General features: G+C 47.5%; 1 protein-coding gene across 1 annotated transcript in view; it reads right to left on the bottom strand.

Moving 5' to 3' along the window:
- The window catches only part of LOC135056420 (uncharacterized), a 243,261-nt gene extending 225,276 nt beyond the window's left edge, over window positions 1–17,985 (bottom strand). Inside the window, exon 1 of the mRNA XM_063961561.1 lies at window positions 17,830–17,985. The gene's annotated coding sequence lies outside the window, so the exon portion shown is untranslated. The remainder of the gene's footprint in view (window positions 1–17,829) is intronic.
- Window positions 17,986–18,340: the final 355 nt, after the last annotated feature.

The raw sequence follows: 18,340 nt of genomic DNA, 5'->3' as shown, positions 1-18,340 counted from the left end.
TATATATTTTTTCATGTGCTATTTAGCATTTATATTAGCACTGTTAGTTTTATAAGTACAACGTATTGTGATGTGTCATTATGTGTTTTCACAGATATGGAGGAGAGAATGCGTTTAGCGCGTCTCCATGGTAACTCCCCTGCTGCACGGGGCACTGTGACATCAGGGCTATGCGACGCGGAAGTGAGCAGTGGGCGCTGGCGGGCGGTCGCTCCATTGGAGCAGGTGAGTATAGCATACTTGCCTACTTTTGAAAACTAGTTTCAGGGAGATTCCAGGTGGCAGCAGAATGCGCCGTGCAGGGGGGTGTCGAGCTCCGCCCAAGGGGTGTGTCTAGTTCCGCCGATGGGTGTATTTATTGCAATTAGGGGTGTGTCCTGCAATGGCAGGTGAAAACTATAGTACACAAAGCAGTAAAAAAAAAAGAATTAGAAAAAAAGCAACAATATAAGTGCAAGGTACATTAATTTAATCTACTGTGCACATTAAGTGACTGAGAAAACAAAAATCTATAAACACTGGTGCAGGATTATATATATATATATATATATATATATATATATATATATATATATATATATATATATATATATATCACACACAGCCACATTATGCCACACGGTGTGAGCCGAAATTCACATATGCCACACAGTATGAGCCGAAATTCACATTATGCTACACAGTATGAGCCACAATCCATACGGAATGAGCCAAAATTCAGGGACAGGGAGAGTGACAGCAGGGACATACAGTAGGGACAGGGAGAGTGACAGAGAGACAGGGAGAGACATAGGGAGAGGACAGCAAAGACATACAGTAGGGAGAGAGAAAGGCAGCAGGGTAAGATTGGTTAATGAGCGGAGGAGTGTGTGGTCGGCGGTGTGGAGGATGAGGAGGCTGTGTTTATCGACGGTGCAGAGGAGGCAGCTGTGGGCGGCAGTGAGGAGGAGGAGGCTGAGGGCAGCGGCCTTCGGAGCAGCTATGGGCCCTCATTCCGAGTTGTTCGCTCGCAAGCTGCTTTTAGCTGCTTTGCACACGCTAAGCCGCCGCCTACTGGGAGTGAATCTTAGCATCTTAAAATTGCGAACGAAAGATTCATCTCTGTGCAGTTTCTGAGTAACTCGAGACTTACTCGGCATCTGCGATCAGTTCAGTGCTTGTCGTTCCTGGTTTGACGTCACAAACACACCCAGCGTTTGCCCAGAAACTCCTCCGTTTCTCCGGCCACTCCCGCGTTTTTCCCAGAAACGGTAGCGTTTTTTCACACACTCCCATAAAACGGTCAGTTTCCGCCCAGAAACACCCACTTCCTGTCAATCACATTACGATCACCAGAACGATGAAAAAGCCGTGAGTAAAATTCCTAACTGCATAGCAAATTTACTTGGCGCAGTCGCAGTGCGAACATTGCGCATGCGCACTAAGCGGAAAAACGCTGCGATGCGAAGAAATTTACCGAGCGAACAACTCGGAATGACCCCCATGGTACACCTATGACCGCAACTATTTCAAATCTGCCGCAGACCAGCATCCAATCAGGAGTGGCTGCTCCCGATTGGCTGCTGGTACAAGAGCTCCAATTGGCGCGTTAATAGTGACGAATTTGAAAAGATGCGGCAGTCAGTGCTCGAAGTGCCGGTATGCCATACCAGTGCATACCGGCCCACTTTCAGCACTGTGTGTGTGTGTGTGTGTGTGTGTGTGTGTGTGTGTGTATACATACACCCACTACACCCACATACACATTACACCTAGTACATACAGCACCAGAATACATTGCATTATGCACTGCCCCCTCCCACTTAATACACCCAGCACATTACATTATACACAACCCCCTCCCCCATACTACACCCAGCACATTACATTATACACACCCCTCCCCCATATTACACCCAGCACATTACATTATACACAACTCACCCATATTACACCCAGCACATTACATTATACACAACCCCCTCCCCCATATTACACCCAGCTCACATCATACACAGTCCCATACCCCATATTACACCCAGCTCCTCATCATACACCATACTTACCTACTCTCCCGGAAGCTGCGGGAGGCTCACGCTTTTTGGGGTAGCCCCTCGCACCCCCGGAAGAGTGGGCAGGTCTACCTAGTGATGCGAGCAGGATGGAGAGATAACCTCCCGCATTCGCGGGTCCGTCGGGTGGAGAAGGGGTTAAAATGACGCAAATCGCGTCATTTTAGCCCCGCCCCCTTCCCGCGGACCCGCGAATCGCGGCATTTCCCGATGCGGGGCGGGGCTTAGTGATGTCACAGTCCAGCCCCGCCCCCCGAAGACACCTGCAGCGTCTCCTCTCCGGGCTTCTCCCGGAGAAGAGACTTACAATCTAGGTAAGTATGTCATACACAGCCCCATACTACACCCAGCATATTACATTACACACAGCCCCCCTCCCCATATTACACCCAGCACATTACACACAGTCCCCCTCCCCCATATTACACCCAGCCAGAGCCGGCCTTAGGCATAGGCAAACTAGGCAATTGCCTAGGGCATCTGGTATGTCTAGGGGCACAAGCAGCTTCTGCTGATTAAAATGATATGCGGCATGGCTATATTCTGTGTGTAGCATTTCGTATGCAGATACAGCCACAGTCGCGCACAGAATATAGGCATGCTGCATATCATTTTCATCAGCAGAAGCTGCTTGTGCATCCTAGCCACATAGCAATGCAAATAAGATGCATTTTCATAAAAAATAGGCACCCGACATTAGCAGAGCTGCCAGTTGACTCACGCCAGGAACTATACGTGTCATTATTTGTATAAGGGTATTAATAATGTGTAACATATGTGTAAGGGGCACTATGTGTGTCATTATGTGTATAAGGGCACTAATAATGTGCGGCATATGTGTAAGGGACATTATGTGTATAAGGGCATTAAAAAGGGTTGGCATAATGTGTAAGGCGCGTTATGTTTATAAGGACATTAATAATGTGTGTCATATGTGTAAGGGGCATTACTGTGTGGTAATATGTGTATAAATGCATTACCAATGTGTGGCATTATGTGCTTAAGGTGCTCTACTGTGTGGCGTAATGTATAGAAAGGGCACTACTGTGTGGTCTAATGTGAATAAAGAGCAATATGGTACAGTGTAATGTGAATAGGGAGCAATATGGTGTGGTGTAATGAGAATAAAGAGCAATATGGTGTGGTGTAATGTGAATAAGGAGCGATTCAGTATGATATTATGTGAATAAGGGGCACTACTGTGAGAAGTAACGTATATAAGGTAAATTGGTACTACTGTGTGATGTAATGTGAATAAGGGACACTATCGTATGATAAATTGTGAATAAAGTTGCACTACTGTGAGGCATAATTTGAATTGCGGGTACTAATGTGTGGCCGTGCCCCTTGCCAACAAAAACTCATACCTTTTTGGGCTGTGTGCTGAATGTGCACACTGTTCTTATTTAAATTACAGGGGGTAGGAAAACAAAAAAAGGACTGCTATGGATCCTGGGAAAAGGGCGCAGGGTCAGAGGCGGACCTAGCGGTGGTGCTAGGGGGCACCAGCCAAAATATTGCCTAGGGCATCATATTGGTTAGGGCCGGCTCTGCACCCAGCACATTACACACAGTCCCCCTCCCCCATATTACACCCAGCACATTACACACAGTCCCCCTCCCCCATATTACACCCAGCACATTACATAATACACAACCCCCTCACGAGGCTGAAGTTAGTTTCTTATTCGGCCAGCTTCTTATTCACTTCTTATTCAAGCTATAGCTTCTTATTCACTTCTTATTCGAACTCCAGCTTCTTATTCAGATCATTCAGTTTTGCAAGGGTTAATGAGTCTTGGGTCAAAAATTTGACACCTGAAATCAACAGAGGGTGGTCACTTACATATCACCCACTTGTATTTTGTTTGGCCCAACGCTGTTTTGGGCATGAAATACACTGGCAAAGTGGGCACACACCATATTTTACCATTTTGAATAAGTAGCTGTAGTTTTGCAAGGGTTAACTAGTCTTGGGCCACAAATGTGACTCCTGAACTCAACAGAAGGTGGTCAGTTACATATCACCCACTTGTATTTTGCCTGGCCCCATGCTGTTTTGGGCATGAAATACACTGGCAAAGTGGGCACACACCATATTTTACCATTTTGAATAAGTAGCTGTAGTTTTGCAAGGGTTAACCAGTCTTGGGCCACAAATTTGACACCTGAAATCAACAGAGGGTGTTAACTTACATATGACCCACTTGTATTTTGCTTGGCCCAACGCTGTTTTGGACATGAAATACACTGGCAAAGTGGGCACAAACACCATTTTATAAATTGCCATTTTGAAGAAGTAGCTGTAGTTTTGCAAGGATTAACTAGTCTTGGGCCACAAATTTGACACCTGATATCAACAAAGCGTGGTCACTTACATATGACCCACTTGTATTTTGTTTGGCCCAACGCTGTTTTAGGCATGAAATACACTGGCAAAGTGGGCACAAACACCATAATTTACCATTTTGAATAAGTAGCTGTAGTTTTTGCAAGAGTTAACCAGTCTTGGGCCACAAATTTGACACCTGAAATCAACAGAGGGTGGTCAGTTACATATGACCCACTTGTATTTTGCCTGGCCCAATGCTGTTTTGGGCATGACATACACTGGCAAAGTGTGCACACTAGTGATGAGCGGATTCGGTTTTACTCGGTTTTACTCGGCTCTCAAAACCGAATCTTATTGGCTCACTGATGTCACGTGTTTTGGATAGCCAATAAGATTCGGTTTTGAGAACCGAGTAAAACCGAGTAAAACCGAATCCGCTCATCACTAGTGCACACACCATATTTTACCATTTTGAATAAGTAGCTGTAGTTTTGCAAGAGTTAACTAGTCTTGGGACACAATTGTGAGACCTGCAATCAACAGAATTTGGTCACTTACATATCACCCACTTGTATTCTGCCTGGCCCAACATTGATTTGTGAATGAAATACGCTGGGAAAGTGGGCACAACCACCATATTATAATTTACCATTTTGAATATGTAGCTGTAGTTTTGCAAGGGTTAACTAGTCTTGGGCGACATATTTGATACCAGAAATCAAGGGTTAGATTAGCTCCTTATCACACAGGGGAGTCATAGAGAGCCTATGTTGAGTTAAAGTTGTCTGAAGTCAGCTCCTATCCTTGCTTGAAGGAAGCTATACTCAGCAGGATTGGGGTGATGGGTCCCAGCAAAGCCCAAGAATATTATGAGTTGGAGCTGAACCCATCTGAGCCTCCAGTGGTCAAACTGGCATAATTGGCCAAACTGAGTAAAACCTGGTTACAGACAGATAAAAACTCTTCTCAGTGGGTAGTGGAAGTGATGGCTCTAGACCAGGCTATACGGGTATTAGACCGTGGTGTAAAACACTGGGCCTTTGCAGGCTGACCCCCAGACAATTGAGGAGCTAGCAGTGGTGATTGAGAGGTACCTGACCCTGGGAAATTTAAATAAAGCCAAGCAAGGGTTACAGCCAGTACCTAAGCCCAATACCCAGATCCCCATTGTTAAACCAAACAGCCCGTCTCCAGTCATGTTTTGAGTGCAGAGAGCCCAGTCATGCACAGCTGTACTTCCTAAAGCAGGGTGAGCTAGTGGATTGCAGCTCAGGGAAAACAGCACAACCTGTATTCAGTATGGCGCCTGGAATTATTCCCCCCAGCTGAAAATACCATTTCATCTGATGGTACAGATTGAAGGCTGGGATATCTGGGCCTTGGTTGATACTGGCAATGAATTGTCTATCATCTCTGCTAACCTGGTTCTTCCCGGGTCTGGCCAGGTTGTGCTTCTGGTAAAGATGCTATGTATACTTGGTGACATAGAAGAATGCCCATGAGTGCAACCTGCCGGTGGTGATTAAAGTAAGACCAGTAAAAATGGTAGTCGCAGTAGCTTCCAAACCTCCTTATCCACTAATCCTGGGCCAGGACTTCCCACTGTTGCAGGAGTTTGTTACCTGGCATGACATTGGCAGACAGACAAAGGTTAAGCTGTCGCAGGGGCCAAGATCTACTGGAAGCCAAGGTTGTATGACTGTAAAGCCCTCTCTTGCCAGTGAGATTGAGACACATTAGTCCCCCATTTGCGAAAGAGTGTCTTTGCAGGACTTTAGGCGAGATCAACATAACGATGGCAACTTGTCCAATACTTTTTAAAATGTGGTAGTGGTAAATGGTAAGGTAAACGGTAAGGTAAACTCTGCTTTACCACCTGAAGGTGTACCTTACTTTATGTGAAAAACAATTTGTTTTACCTTGTAACTTATTTGCAAGGTAAAAGGGTAGACCAGTTGCTGTTTCCCCGAAAACACGAGCAGCTGGTATTGAAGGCGGCTCACATGCATTTATGGGGTGGCCATTTAGGGGAGAGGAAAACTCTCCAGCGTATCCAGCTATGGTTCTCCTGGCCAGGCATTCATGCTGCAGTAAAAAAATATTGTCAGGAATGCCCAGTGTACCAAAAGAATCACCCCAGACAGAATTTAGGGCGCCCTTGGTTTTCCTGACTATAATTTCCATGCCTATTGAGTCAATTTTTATAGATCTGATAGGGCCAGTAGAAAAATTGGATCATGGGCATCAGTATATATTGCTGACGGTGGACTACTCCACCGGGTACCCGGAGGCCATACCACTATGTAACATGAAATCTAGCACTATTGTCCGGGAGTTCTTGATGCTGTATACCCGTCTAGGAATACCAATAGAGGTCCTGACCGACTAAGGTACCCCTTTTGTGTCTAAATTAATGGAATACCTGTGTCGCCTGTTAAAGGTGGATAGAATTACCATTTCGGTTTACTACCAGCAGATAGACGGCTTGGTTGAATGCTTTAACAGAACCCTTATGCAGATGATGAAAAGGGCAGTGTCACAGGAGAAGCGAGATTAGGACCTACTCTTACCTTAGCTAATGTTGGCAGTTTGAGAGGTACCCCAAGCCTCTTTTTTTATTATTATTATTATTATTATTATTATTATTATTATTATTATCCTTTATTTATATAGAGGCTGTATGGGGTTTAGACCCTTCAAACTCCTCTATGGTAGACAACGCAGAGGGATACTAGATCTATTAAAAGATGGGTGGGAGCAGCAATTGTCCCAAGGGGATGCGGTCAAGATCCCGCTGGACGGAATCCCGGCGGTCGAAATACCGACGCCGAACCCCGAACGGCACAATCCCGACATATTCTTCCTCCGTGGGTGTCCACGACACCCATAGAGGGAGAATATAAAAGTGTGCCGAGCATAGCAAGGCACCGTGCCTGCAGCGTGGCGAGCGAATCGAGTCCGCAAGGGGCTGCGTTCTGCCGGGATTGTGTGGTCGAAATCCTGGCATCGGTATTTCAACCGCCGGGATCCCGTCCAGCGGGATTTAGTACTGATCCCGTCCCAAGAGCCTAACATCGTTCAGTTTGTGTCCCAATTGTCTGGCTGTCTAAGACAAATTGCGCCACTTCTGACCAAGCATATGGTAAGAGCTCAACAGGATCAAAAACGCAGTCATGGCGTTGCTGCTGTCAACCGGACTCTCAATAGGGGCAACAAGGTACTGATACTTGTGTCTAGGTATGGCAGGAAGGTAGAAGGAAAGAGGTAAACGTCTACCATGTGAATTTGTTGAAGCCTTGGAAAGTGCAAGTCATCCCTCTTTAGTGGCCATGAAAACCCCAGAATGTCAGGTGCCTACTGAAGTAACTTTGAGTCCTAGCCAGAAACAAGAAGTGGTAAACTTAGTAGCACAGTACCAGGTTGTGTTCTCTGCCCTCCTGGGGGAAACTCAAATCATACAGCATGACAATGTTACTCCACCCGGGGGGGTGACAAAACAAAGGCCATATTGTATATCTGAAGCCCAACAGGCAGCAGTAAAACGGGAACTGGAAGTGATGCGGCGCTTGGAGGTCATAGAGTAGTCAAACAGTGAATGGAATAATCCCATTTTTTTTTAGAGCCCAAGCCTTTTGGAGCTTTGAGATTCTGTAATGACTTCAGAAAGTTAAAGTTCCTCGGTTTGATTCCTATCCTATGCCCCGGGTTGATGGGCTATTATCGTAGGTTCAGGGATGGAACTTGCAGCGGTGCAACCGGTGCAATGCACCAGGGCCCCTCCACGATGAAGGGGCCCACAGCCAGAGGCACTACAATAAGTCAGACTGACTGATTACATGCCACCTGCCGGCGCGCTGCAAGCCGCCGGTTCCCCTTAACAGAATGAGGCTAAGCTGGTGTGCAGAGCTGCAGTCTGGCCAGAGGGGGAGGAGGATGCAGTGGAGGAGTCTGGAGAAGGAGAAGGGGCCATCTTCCCCTCTCATTCACGGGCAGCCCAGCTGTTTCTTTTTGCTACCGGAGCCGGAGCATCACGTGACCATGCGGCTAAACTGTAGAGTATCTGAGGTAGTGCAGCAGCATTCCTTGTAAGGCGGTCAGGCAGCTGTGTTTATTTATTTTTATTTTATTATACATTTTTCTAATTGTACATTTCATCCTGCAAACTCAGAATCGCGGACCTCGAAGAGGCGGAGCCTACATTGAGGGGGCGGAGATTGGGAGGTGGTGGGCGGGGTTGTTACAGTAAGCTGGTCCCTCTGCAAATAGTAATGGTGACTGTGCAGTGACATATAACATACAGCACAGCATAGAGTGACCGCACTAAGGCAGCCAGGCACAGGGTCATGTGTTGTCACCCAGGGTGCATGTGCTGCTGCTGGCTGCATGATGCATAGTGTGGGCATCTGTCTCCATGGGCCTTGTGTATCCTTGTACAAAGGAATTGTCCCATCTTTATACAGTGAGAAGTCTCCTGAGTTTTTGTGGGAGTTGGATACAATTGGCCGACAGTTATCATATTGATATTCATTATGTCGACATGAAGAACTGTCAACAAACAGTACCTTGTGATATAGCAGTTTCGTACTTTATACCGGTGACAGCAGTGCCTTTTCTGGATCACATTGCATTGGCGATGTCTCAGCAGTGTTCTGGTAAGTATTTTCCCCATTATCCCTAAACCTTTCCCTAGTAGCTAACCTTAACCTTTTCCCCTCCCCACAGCCTAACCCCAGCCACCACCCCAGTGCCTCACCCCCCCCCCCCCCCCAGCAGCCTAACCCTAAAACTTTACCGTAGTGCCTACTATATTGGCGTTACGTGTAAAAGGAGTTCTACTGTGTGGCGTAATGTGTATAAGGAGCTCTACTGTGTGGCGTAACCTGTATAAGGGGTATTACTGTGTGGTGTAACGTCTATAAGAAGCACCACTGTGTGGCGTAACGTGTATAAGGAGCACTATTGTGTGGCGTAAAGTGTATAAGGACCATTACTGTGTGTTGTAACGTGTATAAGAAGCTCTACTGTGTTGCGTAACATGTATAAGGAGCAGTACTGGGTGGAGTAACGTGTATCAGGAGCACTACTGTGTTGTATAACGTATATTAAGAATACTACTGTGTGGCGTAACATGTATAAGAGGCACTACTGTGTGTTGTAATGTGTATAAGGAGCACTACTGTGTGGCGTAACGTGTAGAAGGAGCTCTACTATGTGGCGTAATGCGTATAAGAAGCAGTACTGTGTGGCATAACGTGTTTCAGGAGCACTACTGTGTAGCGTAACGTATATAAGGAGTACTACTGTTCAGTGTAATGTAATGTAAATCGGTGTAATGTAATAAGGTTGCACTACTGTGTGGCATAATTTGAATTGGTGGTACTATTGTGTGCCCACACCCCTTTTCAATTAGACCATGCCCTATTTTTTGACACACATGTTTTGGATCTTGGGGGGGCTGGGGCAACGCATTTTGTTGCACCTGGGCCCACCATGGTCTTGTTCCGCCACTGCGTAGGTTCCTGTGCGAATTTGCCACAGGGCAGCATCATTCACTGAATGTCTGAGGAAACAGTCCCCAGACAAGATCTAGTCACAGATGTGCTAAATGTAGCACATCTACAATCATGTACTCTGATATGCGGGTGGATGCCCAGCACAGGGCTAGTCCACCCCGCATGACTGGCCATATGCACCCCCCCCCCCCCTTGCACAGGTACAAAACCATTGCACGGTGTCGATGATTTTGTACCTGATGAGTAACTCCCTGCAAACGAAGCTCCTGCACGCTGGCAGTCCGCTACTCGCCACATCCCGGGTCGCAGAGGCTGTGTGTAACACCACGCAGCTGTCTCGGACCACCCCCCAACGGTCCAGACAGGCCTCTGTTGTCCGGACCGTGGATCTAAAGACGGTGGCATGCCCCTTCCCACCACGTGACCGACTCTGCCTGTCAATCAGGCAGAGGCGATCGAAGCACTGAGATGCTGATAGAATCTCACTGGGCTCCCGGAGTGCGCCCGCGCAGGGCGCACTCCACAAAGTAATTCAGACTGCAGTGATGCAGTCTGAATTAACCCCTAGGCCCGCAGAGACTACTTTGCAGAATTTAAGAAAAGCTTTGTGCGCAGAGCCTGTATTGCAAACTCCTGATTTCAGGTTTCAAATTTGTGGCCCAAGACTGGTTAACCCTTGCAAAACTACAGCTACTTATTCAAAATGGCAAAATATGGTGTGTGCCCACTTTGCAAGTGTATTTCATGCCCAAAACAGCGTTGGGCCAAACAAAATACAAGTGGGTGATATGTAAGTGACCACCCTCTGTTGATTTCAGGTGTCAAATTTGTGGCCCAAGACTAGTTAACCCTTGCAAAACTACAGCTACTTATTCAAAATGGTAAAATATGGTGTGTGTGCCCACTTTGCCAGTGTATTTCATGCCCAAAACAGTGTTGGGCCAGGCAAAATACAAATGGGTCACATGCAAGTGACCACTCTCTGTTGATTTCAGGGGTCAAATTTGTGGCCCAAGACTAGTTAACCCTTGCAAAACTACAGCTACTTATTCAAAATGGTAAAATATGGTGTGTGTGCCCACTTTGCCAGTGTATTTCATGCCCAAAACAGCATTGGGCCAGGCAAAATACAAGTGGGTGATATGTAAGTGACCACTCTCTGTTGATTTCAGGTTTCAAATTTGTGGCCCAAGACTAGTTAACCCTTGCAAAACTACAGCTACTTTTTCAAAATGGCAAAATATGATGTGTGTGCCCACTTTGCAAGTGTATTTCATGCCCAAAACAGCGTTGGGCCAAATAAAATACAAGTGGGTATCTTTTTATTAAGAAAATTGCAACATATATTATATAAATTTGGTAAAATTCATAAAACAAGACACACAGTATACACTGAATTGTTGTCTAGCTAACCAAACAGAAATCAACAAAGCTTGTATGGCTGTACATACTGCCAGTACAGCTTAACATATATCAACTAGACAAAACCAACCAACTATACAAACAATACACATCATAACCAGAAGCAATGAAAAAATGAATGAAACCTTTTAGCCACATGTAAACCGTATCAACAAAAGAACCAGAAAAAGAAAATCTACGGGGAGGTGAAGAACAGAAAGCCAAAAGATGAACAAGAAAAGGATTTCTGCTACCCACTCAAGGGGGTTTCAAGTGGCGCCAGAGCCTGGACCACTCGACAGCATCCAACCTCCTCCTGTCCATATCCATCATCCCCCTAATCTCGTGTAGAATATTTCCCACCACCACTTCACAGGGGAGGACCTTTGCTCTGAGGGAATCCTGACACCGTGCACCCCATATGTGAAACCTAACTGCTAAACTAACTAAAAAAATTGTGGTTAAATCATATCCTTTATACCCTTTGAACGTCCCATAAACCCACTCAGGGTAACTATGCCCCGAAAGGCACGGGATGCATAAGGCCCTTGAAACCGCTTGACAAACATTTATATTGAAGGGACACTCAAGGAGGAAGTGGTCCATTGTCTCCTCCTCCCCTAGACATTCCTCACGTGGGCAACCACGATCATCGACACTTCGACACTTGAGATTACCCTGCACACAAAGTCTCCCTTGGAAGGAAAGCCAGGCAATATCTCTGAACTTCAGTGGGATTCTCTGAGAATTAATCAGAGACAACCCATCTGAGCAGTCCCTTAACGACAGTGGAGCATAGAAGTGAGTCTGTAAAATTCTTCTCTCCAACTCCCTTCTAGAGAAGTTTTTGACTTCACCCACCTCCAGCCCCCAAAGCCTTGTCATCTTCAAGCACAGTATAACGCAGATCGGGAGGTAGCCATGCCGGACTCCAAGGGTTTTTACTCGGCCACCATCCATCCATAACCCGAGGAAGGGAGACACCCAGGCCCTAAAACTTTCTACCCATCGAGGGGGAGTTTCTAGAAACAAACTCCCTAGATTTAGCTTTAAAAAAGTTGTAGCGAAAAACACTACAGGGTTGACCATACACAGCCCCCCTTGTTCCCTCGATCTGTAGGTAATTCCTCTCTTGACCAGATTCATTCTATTCCCCCATAACATCAGGAAGAATAAAGAATACATCCTGGTCCACAAAGATTGTGGCAAAAAGCACACATAACTGAAATACAAGAAAAGCGGAACCAAGTAGGTTTTGCACAAATCAACCCTTTCCCTGAAAGAGAGCTGCCACACTCTCCAGGACTGCACCTTTCTAGTAGCATCTTCCAGCCTCTTATCCCAATTTTGAGTGGCATAATCACCACGGCCAAATTTAATACCTAGAACTTTTATCTCTGGACTGGCGCGGGGGAGACTATCCGGAAGGGCAAACTCGTCACCTTCCTCCCCCATCCAGTAAGCTTCACACTTGTCCTGATTGATCCTGGAGCACGAAGCCTCAGAATACTCGCAGATAAGACGTTCCATGTCACACGCCTCTGCCACAGACGACACGACCACAGTAACGTCATCCGCGTAGGCCGCCACCCTCAGTGGTAGCCCAAGGCCCAGCTGCACCCCTGCAACAGTACCGCACTCAATCCTCCGCACAAAGGGGTCAATTGCGAATACGTACAGAAGGGGGCTCAGGGGACACCCCTGACGGACACCCGAGTCAACCGAAAACGTGGGCCCAACCCAACCATTGACAAGCGGGAAGCTCTCAGCCTGATTGTAAATGACACGTAGCCAATCTACCACCCTTACTGGAAAACCATACCTTTCCAGCACAGCCCACAGGTACTGATGATTAACCCGGTCAAAAGCCTTGGACTGGTCCAATGCCAGCAAATACTTACCCCATTTTTCAGCACGACATTGCTCCACGGCCTCCCGGATGCCAAGGACAGCACTAAAGGTGCTTCGACCCTTTACAGTGCAATGCTGAGACGGGGGAAAGTAACAGCCCGGAAACTTCCATCAGCCGATTAAAGAGTACCTTTGCCAGAATCTTTCTGTCCGTATTGAGAAGAGCGATGGGGCGCCAATTCTCAATACAGGCTGGGTCCTTACCTTTAGACAATAATATGAGAGCAGAGGATCTCATAGAGGGAGGGAGCACTCCCTCACCCAGGCTTTCATTAAATACCTCTACAAGACGAGGAGCCAAGATGTCTGAGAAAACTTTAAAAAATTCAGATGTTAACCCATCTGGGCTTGGAGATTTTTTTTTATAGACAAACCGTCTATAGCCTTCTTGACCTCCTCCACTGTCACATCATTCCCCAAAGAGTCAAAAGAAGGATCAAGCTGCTCAAGCCCAGGTGTCTCCCCCAGGAACCGATCCATCCTCTCTCTAATGAGTGGCTGCTCAGACAAAAGGTCGGAGTAATAAGACCTGATGACTCCCAAAATACCCTCCCTGTCTCCATGAAGAGTACCCTGGTCATCAAACAGGCCCCGGACCTCCCTCAAATCAACTGATTTTCTGCAACTCTGGTAGGGATCAGGCGAGTGGTATTTTCCATAATCCCTCTCCAAAATCAAAGAAGCCAGACGATCATACTGATATTCTCTCGCCTTCACCCGGGAGATTTCCCCACAATCCCCACGCCCAGAGATCAAGAAATCTAGTTCCTTTCTCAGGCTTTGGTAGATACATCTTTTTGTCAAGTTTCTCCTGGCTACCAGCCTTTGAAAAAACCTTTGAGTCCTCTTTTTACACTCCTCCCACCACTCAGATCTACTCCAACCAGCCTCCAGAAGTGTTTCCTGCAGTTGAAAAAAGTCTCTAAAGGACTGTCTAACTCTCTCCTTCTTCAGGAGCCCGGAATTCAAACGCCAAAGGCCCCGCCCTTTCTGAGGGGTTTCTGAGACGTTCAAAGCAACACACAGAAAAACGTGGTCGGAGAACTCTACTGGCTTTGTCTCAGGAGGCAAAGTTTTCGAGGACTCCTTAACAAAAAACCTATCTATCTTAGACCTACGGCTACCACAATGATAGGTGAAACCAGTGAGGTCTGGGAAATGGCGAATATGCACATCGACCAGACCAGCCTCTCTAATCATGCTAACTAAAAAATTGGAATCATAGCCCAGGGTCATCTTTGTGACTCCCCTATCTTTTGGCCTAATGACGGTGTTAAAATCACCGCCAAAGATGATCTGCCGAGCCGTAAAGAGAAACGGTTTTATCTCCCTGAAAAGACATTTCCTGTCCCAAGCTGTTTGGGGCCCATAGATGTTTATTAATCTCAGGCCATGTCCTCTCAGGTTGACATCCAAAACCATGCACCTACCTACCTGTAATTCTATAATCCTGTGCACGTTTACCATATCAGTAAAAAGCACTGGCAACCCACCGTACGGCTCGGCCGCAAGAGACCAGAAGGAAGGCCCATGCCTCCACTGACCCTTGGCCCGATGAAGTGTGGCCAGGTCACCTATCCTGGTCTCCTGCAAAAATAAAAAATCAACATCAACCGTGTTGAAAAAATCAAAGGCCAAGAAACGAGCACTTTCGGAAAACACGGAAGCCACATTAGTGGTGGCACATCGCATAGGTTGGGGATCCATGTTTCTTGGATTATAGAAGTAGGATCCCATTCACTTTTTCTTTGCTTGTCTTTTAGAGTCCTCATCCGAGGATCCAACTCTTTTACATGCCACCCCAAAAGGGATAGCATCCTCGTCAGACAGGGAGATCTCTTCCTCCTCCCCCTCCTCCTCACTCACACGATCAGCAACAGGGACCACAGTCGCACTAAGTAGACTCTCGGACCCCTTCCTACCAATCCCCTCCCCAACAACACACCCCTCCACCTTTACCACCTCGTCCGGGGGAGGATCCGGATCAGGAGCATTTGGGGTACTAATAAAGGAGCCGCCTCCGGGACCACCCCCACCAGGGGACCCAGGAGTTTCATCAACCACCAACACCTCATCTGAAGAATGAGGGACTTCCCCTTCTGGACACTGAGCTACTTCAACCACATCTAACAGGGATCCTACAGCCTGGCTCAACTCTATCCCCACAGGGTCCCACTCCAGCTCCCCCTGAGAACCATTTCTTTCCAAGTGCTTAGTTTTGCTTTGGGCTTTACCTTGTCCCATTTTTCCCTGTTTATCCTTAGCTACAACCTCCTTCCCAGCAACTGACAGATTAGAGGCCTGCTTTGGCTTTCTATTCTTTGAGACATTTGGGACAAAAACTAATTCTTTTCCCCCAACCATGACCACCTCCCCCTCTTCTTCATCATCAGAAGAAGACAGGACATCAAACCTATTTGAGCAAATAAAATCTGCCTCCTTTTTTTTAGGCTTCCTCCTCCTCCCTTTATTGACGATCTGAAAGGATGCCTCCCCCTTTTCAGGCTGAACCTTCTCTTTCCCACCATCTTCTATTCTCTTCGAGATGTCCTGATGCTGCACAGTAACTGGTACGCTACTTTCACGACCAGGACCAACCTCCGGCACCACTTCTTCCACCCCTGCACTATAATTATGCGAAGCCTTAGGGCATCGACTGTAGGGATGACCAACTGTACCGCAAAGATTACACCTGACCTTGCTGCATTCCTGGGACCCATGCCCCAACTGGCCACACAAAGCACATTTAATCACCCCACAATCGCTACTGAGGTGACGAAAGTCACCACACTTATGACAGGTTCTGGGTTGCCCAGGGTAAAAACACTGGAGCCGATCACGGCCAATGTAAGCGGCGGAAGGTATGTGTCTAGTCTCAGCCCCTACCTGGTGTAACCTCACAAAGGCCGAATAGGCACCACCCCAGACCCCCCTAGTATGATCAAACTTTACCAAAGGAGAGAGTACTGTACAAGACCTAGACAACAAATATATAATATCAGCAGGGGGCAGTGATTCATTACGCACCAACACAGTGATCTTAACCCTGTCCAGCCTCGTGATGGTATGGGCTTTGAAAAAACAATATGGTTCCTTCATCTTGTTTTTCTCCCAACGGGAGCCAAAGACCTGCAGGCCATTCAGGGAGAGGAAGCTCAGGTCAAAATCTGGAGTTCTCACTGGGTGAATGCATGCGAAAAGATCTGCAGCCTCAAACCCCAGTGAGAAGATCATACCTAAGAACTCTGACTTCGAAGGAGCCTCCCCATCCCCTACCCATCTGAACTGCACCACATTTCTTCTTTTTATGGGCTGACCCCCACTCACCCCGAACTGAGGACAGGACTCGGCCGACCAGGAGCTGCCAAAGAATTAGCATACGAACCAGCACCCGGCCTAACCTCAGAGGGAGTTACAGGGAGCCCTTCAGGTGCCAGACCACTACCAGCCCCTATTCCCACACTCCCCATCCCACCAGTCATCCTGACCTGGTTCGCCTGAAACAAATTCACAGCTGCTAGAGCCCTCACCGGCATATCCATGTTACCATATACAGTTTCTACCAAATTAACTTCTTCAGGGGTTAATTTGCTCTTATCTACAGCTGGCAGTCCTTGAGCCAATCTCTGCCCCTCTTTCGGCATGGCTTCATACTTTGAAACACCCATCGATGTGGGTAATGATGTCACCTGCGATGTCATACCCGATGCGTCATTGGCCCCGCCTCCCTCAGCCACCACGGCGACTAAGCCAGAGCCAGCCACCGCAGGCTTACAGGGATGGCCAGCCTCAGCATCAACCACGGCCCGCGCCGCACCCACACTTGCAACTTCACAGGCGAGCGTTTCGGGGACAAGTCCACAGGGAGCAGAGACAGTCACAAGAGTCCCAGCATCCACCTTTACCCCAGCAACCACCACGCCCCCTGCACCATCACCACCCAGCACTCCCTCCAGGAAAGACGCCTCCCCCATTTGGAAGCCACCAGATACTGCCATCATTGGCCTTTCCACGATATCTGCAGCATCATGCACGATATTAGAAACATCACTTCCATCACAGCTCCCGACAGCCACTTCCTTCTCCATAGGCTGGACTCCCACCTCCATACACTCCACTGGAGGCTCTGATGCCGCTACTGCACTTGCCAGGACTAGGCCGCCACTGCCATCCTGTTCAGGCAGAGATTCCTGCAACTCCTTTTTCCCCTAAAACAGAACCTGACTACACAAAGCTGATGCAGCCACAGAAACTGCTGGGACCGAGCTGCTACTGCCCCCACAATCCTGCTCAGGTAAGGACTTTATCAACACTTCTTTCTCCTGCGAAAGAGCCAGATTACATAACACTTTAATTCTTTCTTTTACTGCAGCCAGGCTAGTACTTAGCTCCCAAATCTCATCCTTTAAGAGAGCTCTCTCACGACTGCTACAAGTATTTTGCTTCCTTCTCTTGAGGGAAAGACGAGAGGTTAAACGAGTCTGCTCTGTTTTTAACTCTTCCAGGCTCATATTCACATATTCATCCATAGAGGATTCTGAGCTTCTATCAGAGACCACAGCATCCCCCGCTTCACCACGGGCAGGTACCTTCGCCATATCATCCCCCCGGGTTTCCTCACCTGGAGAGCCAGTGTCCCGTGGTTTGGGGGTCACCAGTTGGGGATCCTGTTTCTTCACAGGGTCCACAATCACTGGGGCTGCCACACTAACCGAATCTCCCAATGCTGGAACTTCCACGGCTGTATGCAGGCCAGAAATCCCGGTGCCTCCTTTGGGCCCAGCAGCCCGGGACTCGCCATCATCGTCCTCCCCAGGAGGATCCATCCTCCCCTGGGAGGCTCCCAGGGGAAACACTGCAGGCTTCAGAAAAGGACCAGGGCCTAAGAGCTCTCTCCTGTGCAGCCTCCTCCAGTCTCAGGTGTCAAATTTGTGGCCCAAGACTAGTTAACCCTTGCAAAACTACAGCTACTTATTCAAAATGGTAAAATATGGTGTGTGTGCCGACTTTGCCAGTGTATTTTATGCCCAAAACAGTATTGGGCCAGGCAAAATACAAGTGAGTGATATGTAAGTGACCACCCTCTGTTGATTTCAGGTGTCAAATTTGTGGCTCAAGACTAGTTAACCCTT

The sequence above is a fragment of the Pseudophryne corroboree genome, chromosome 3 (genome assembly GCF_028390025.1).
Source record: "Pseudophryne corroboree isolate aPseCor3 chromosome 3, aPseCor3.hap2, whole genome shotgun sequence".
Taxonomy (NCBI): domain Eukaryota; kingdom Metazoa; phylum Chordata; class Amphibia; order Anura; family Myobatrachidae; genus Pseudophryne; species Pseudophryne corroboree.
This window is presented reverse-complemented; position numbering and strand designations above follow the sequence as displayed.